Source organism: Colletes latitarsis, unplaced genomic scaffold (genome assembly GCF_051014445.1).
Source record: "Colletes latitarsis isolate SP2378_abdomen unplaced genomic scaffold, iyColLati1 scaffold0013, whole genome shotgun sequence".
NCBI lineage: Eukaryota > Metazoa > Arthropoda > Insecta > Hymenoptera > Colletidae > Colletes > Colletes latitarsis.
The window spans coordinates 26,907,111-26,912,523 of record NW_027488368.1 but is presented as its reverse complement, the minus strand read 5'-3'; positions in this window follow the sequence as shown (position 1 = coordinate 26,912,523).

The window sequence follows — 5,413 nt, the reverse complement described above, 5'->3', positions numbered from 1 at the left end:
CAGCAACGCGCCGTCGGCTCCTTCCCTATCCGGCACAGGTATCTTCCGAAGCTGCCATGCCCGGAAAATACCTGTGCCATCCGGTAGGTGAGGCTGCCATGGCCTCTGTCCAGCCACTCCTTCAGGAGTGGCCGAACCGCCCCGACAGTCCGGTGCCCCGCGGTTGGCAGAGCCAGCCGCTCCTGCCACGCGAGCAACACGGACTGCCGGGCCTGGCGCTTCAAATCGCCCCAAGCAGGTTCCTGCCCGCCCGGGACCGCCCCCACCCCCGCGCGACGGTCGACGCGGTGCCGGTACATCACCGCGTGCGACCGCGCGAGCAGGTCCATGGGCGGCATCCCCGCTAGAACCGTCGCCGCCTCATGTGACATGGTCCGATACCCGCGGACGACCCTGAGCGCCATGCGCCTCTGCACCCGACGCAGCATAGTCATGCTGCGCCGGGAGGCAGCCAGGTCGTCCGCCCAGACGGGGGCCCCGTATAGGGCCACCGACTGGACCATTGCCACATAGAGGCGACGAACTCGGCCCGCCGGGCCCCCCAGGTTGGGCAGGATCCGGCCCAGAGCCGCAACCATCCTTTCCAACCGGGGGACCAGGCAGCGGAAATGCTTCTCGAAACGCCAGTGGCTATCGAGGATCAGCCCTAGATACCTGATCTGGGGCTTCACCTCGATGTCAGCCCCACCCACCCGAATCAGAGGGGGTGGCGGATCCTGCCGAGGTGAATGAAACGCAATCACCTCGGTCTTATGGACCGCCACCGTCATCCCCATCCCCCTGATCCGGTCGACGACGCGTTGCGACCCCTCCTCCGCGCGACGCATGGCCCTCCCCCAGTGCGCCCCGACGGCCAGCACCAGTGTGTCATCCGCATAACACACCGTGCTGACGCCGTCGGGGAGGCCGGCCCGCAACACCGAGTCGTACGCGATGTTCCACAGGAGTGGCCCGAGGACCGACCCCTGCGGAACACCGCAGTACACCTCCCTCCGCATATCACCATCCCGGCCCGGATACTCGATCCACCTGCCGCGGAGATAATCCCCGACGACCGCCCTGAGACAAGGGGGGACTCGATGATATTCGAGTCCCCTCCTTATCTCTTCCCAGGGAAGGGTGTTAAAGGCATTGGCAATATCCAAGGATATTGCCAATGCCACCCCTCCCCGGGCGACGGCCGCCTCCGAGAGGGCCCTCACACGACCTATCGCGTCGATAGTCGATCGGCCCCCCCGGAAACCGAACTGCCAGTCGGCCAGACCGGGATCACCCCGCGACAGGTGCTCGACGAGGCGGGCAGCAATCACACGCTCGAAGAGCTTGCCCACCTCGTCGAGGAGACAAATGGGCCGGTATGCGGAGGGAGACTCCGCGGGCCGACCCTCCTTCCGGAGGAGGACCATCCTCGCCACCTTCCAACTGGGGGGGAATCGCCCGTCCCTCAGGCAGCGGTCGAACAACCGCCTGAGGTCGGCCCCAAGGACGCCCTGGGTCAAGACCCAAACCCGGCCGGGCACACCATCCGGACCCGGGGCCGTGTTACGAACCCCGAGCCGTCTGATGGCCGCTGCCAGCTCCTCCTGCGTGACCCCCAGCTCGGCCGTCCACTCCACTGGGACAGCCGCCGCCGCCGGAGGACGCGGTCCCCTCTCCCCAATTGGGAAGAGTGTATTGACCACGTCCTCCAGCAGCCGGGGGTCAAGACCCTCGGTGACGGGGGGCGCCCACGGGCGGAGCTTATTCAGCACCACCTTATATGGGCGCCCCCATGGATCGTCATCAAGGGTCTGGAGGAGCTCCTTCCATGCCCGGGTTTTGGCCCGTTTGATGGCGTCCTGCAGAGCAACCCGCGCCACGCGGTATGCTCCATACAGGTCATCAGCTGCCCTCGCTCGCGCCACGCCGTCGCCTGTACGTTGACGACGGCGCGCGCGGGTGTACTGGCGTCGGGCGCGGACAGTCGCGACTCGCAACTCCGCGATCGCGTCCGACCACCAGTACACCGCCCGGCGAGGAGAAGCCCGCCCGACCCGAGGCATCGCTGCGTCGCAAATACCCGCGACCAATGCTCCGAGCCGGGCGACCTCCCCCTCTATGCTCGGCAACTCGGCCGCTCCCTGCGGCCAAGTTGCAGCGAGGGCAGCTGCCATCAGGGCGTCCTTGTCCAGGCGCCGAAGCGCCCAGCGGCGTGGTGGGGTGCCACGCAGGCGGCCGTGTCGGGATGCACTCGCGGCGGCAGAGACCTCCATCCGGATGTACCGGTGATCGGAGAGTGTCTCTGCCCCCGCGACCACGTGCCAACCCGACACCATGCGCACGGCGTTGGGGGTCGCGAATCCAACATCCACGATGGACCCCCCATATCGCCGCACGCATGTGTGCTCCGACCCCCGGTTCAATACCCGGAGGTCGAGCCCCGCCGCCCAATCGCCCAGGATCCCGCCGCGAACGGAGGTCCTGGGGGATCCCCAAGCCACCGACTTGGCATTAAAATCCCCCAGGACCAGCACCGGCCGGGTCGCGTAGCGCTGCACGCATGCCGCGACCTCGGCCAAGTACAGCTCGAACGCAGCGTGACCGCTACGGGGCGAAATGTAGCACCCCACCACAGCGACTCCCCCCCAGTCCACGGCGACGAATCCCCGACCGCGCTCCAACAAGGAGAACGGTGGGGACTCGTCGCCCCCTCCCCATACCGTCGCCACCAAGCCGTCCGCGTCGCCCACCCAATGAGGGTGATCAGGGACGCGGTACGGCTCGGCGGCGACCGCCAGGCCAACCCCCCACTCCGCGAGGACTTGGGACATCAAGTCCTGTGCCGCGCGGCAGTGGTTGAGGTTGGCCTGGAGGAGGAGGCGGGGCGGCATTATCTGTCTCGTACTTTCGCATTTTTCGCATACTTGTTGTCTAGATCCTGGGTTTTTTCTGGTTTGGATTACATAGTAATGTGGTACCACACCGGAACAGTCAATTAAACCTGGTTGCGATTAATATTTTAGAGGATAACGCCGGTTATGTCTGGGTTTGGTCAGGTATTTGCCATCATCTGCCTCATACTTTCGCATTTTTTGCATTCTTGTTGGCCAGATCCTGGGCTTTTTCTAGTTTGGATCACGTAGCAATGTGGTACCACACCGCAAAAGTCAATTAAACCTGGTTCCGATATTAATTTTAGAGGATATCACCGGTTAGGTCTGGGTTACGTCTGATAATTGCAATCATCATCCTCTTGCTTTCGCATTTCTCGCATACTTGTTGGCCAGATCCTTGGTTTTTTCTGATTTGGATTACGTAGTAATGTGGCACCACACAGAAACAGTCAATTAAACCTGGTTGCGATTAATATTTTAGAGGATGACGCCGGTTATGCCTGGGTTAGGTCAGGTATTTGCCATCATCTGCCTCATACTTTCGCATTTTTTGCATACCTGTTGGCCAGATCCTGGTTTTTTTCTGATTTGGATCTCGTAGTAATGTGGTACTACACTGAGACAGACAATTATTCCTGGTTCCGATTAATAGTTTAGAGGGTAACGCCGGTTATGTCGGGGTTAGTTCTGGTATTTGCATTCATCTGGCTCATACTTTCGCATTTTCCGCATACTTGAATGGCCAGAACCTGGGCTTTTTCATGTTTGGATCTCGTAGTAATGTGGTACCACACTGAAGGGTTCAATTAAACCTGGTTCCGGTTAATATTTCAGAGGATAACGCTGGTTATGTCTGGGTTATTTCTGGTTGTTTAAAGATTTGCATAATGCCGAGCGATTGTCCTTGGCCGCGATTACCGTTAATCCTGTTAACGTACAATTCGAAGGAGATTATCTCCAATAGGATTTGTTCAGCAAACAGTGATAGAAAAACGCGTGTATTACTAGTTTTTCTGCCATCGGTAACGGCTCATTACCTTCGATTCGAGTGTGCTAACGGTGTTGATGACGTCAGTACCATGCGAGAGTAGCGCGTAGAGAATTAGACAAAGATCGACTGCCGAAATTTGGACAGCGCCGCGGAACGGCTAATTGGAGCAACGCGGCGACGTTTTCGGCTGTCATTCGACACAGTCTCACAACGACTTCTGAAGGAGGCACATCGGCTCCCGATCGTGTCCGAACAGATTTCGAGCGAATCTCGAGAGTGAAATTCTCGAGATAAAGCTAGCAGACATTTACTGAATAAAGGGTGCAACGAGTCGATGTTCAGTCTGATGCGGGTCCTGTGATTGACCTCGCACAGCTGAGAATTCATTAAAACTCAAACTAGCACTCATTAATTTTAGTCTTTGCTTATCAAACGAGTCGACTCTCGATTCGAATAAAAGCATTCAGGAGTTTCGTTCGGGAAAGTCACAAACAAGCTCAATTTCTATTTTCTGTCTAGTTTGGAGGGCTCGAGAATACACCAATAAGGTGCTCGACCCCCCTCGTGCAGTATTATTTTGTCGTTTCAAGCTTATAAACGTTTGAAACACAGAGAAGTGGGCGAATACCGTTCAAACTTCTCTGTGATTGTCGTTCGCCTTAGGAGACACCGAAGGGAGACACCTACGTGGTGAACCTCCAGGTGGGCTCACTGAAGTCAGGTCAGCGTCCACTTCGGACGCTTGACTTTCGGTCTTCGATTCCTTCCCTCTACAGACCCCGCCGGTGTAACGCTTAGAGGAGCACCTCTGCGGAGAGGTCAAGGAGTCGCGGGTCAGGCCCCCACGTAGTTCAAATACTGTCACGAATCACATCGAGTGGTGCATTCGTGCAGTGAACCACGTGCTGTCGGGCTTCGCAGTACAATTCTCGACCAACAAGTCATCTGTTGGAACGTTAAAGAGAAGCCGCAGATCGACGGTCGTGACGTTGTACTGCAGTGCGACTCGACGCACAGACTCCGTGGGCATACTCACGGGATCAGTGCATTTGGAGCCTTACAACCTCCATTTGCATCCCCGTCCACTAGACAATCGACTCAGTTCGGCGTCGAAAGGAAATTTAATTCTTTTCACGCCAGATATTAAAGACAGTCCACTTGCGAGCTCGTATATTACGAGCGAGCGAAATTCTCCGCTCCTATACATTCGAATATCGAAGCCAGGAGCGTGAGCACACACACGCGGCGAATATACGTGTAACGTGTTTCCGTGTCTAACACATTGCCGTGTTTTTCTGTTCACAGAACCTTGGCCTACCTCAACGTGTCGGTTCCGACCAGAATTGGAAACGATTACCTGGAGAATTAAATAAGAATTTCTTCATTTCTTATTGTTTATTTAATTTATTTTTATAATAAACAGTTTTTTTGAAAAAGAAAATCTTACATTCCCAACTCACTTCCCACAATAAAAATCCGATCCCTCTATCCGGACTTCGTCGTTAAAAGCATCAGCTTTTTAACACTGGTATTTGCTATCATCTGGCTC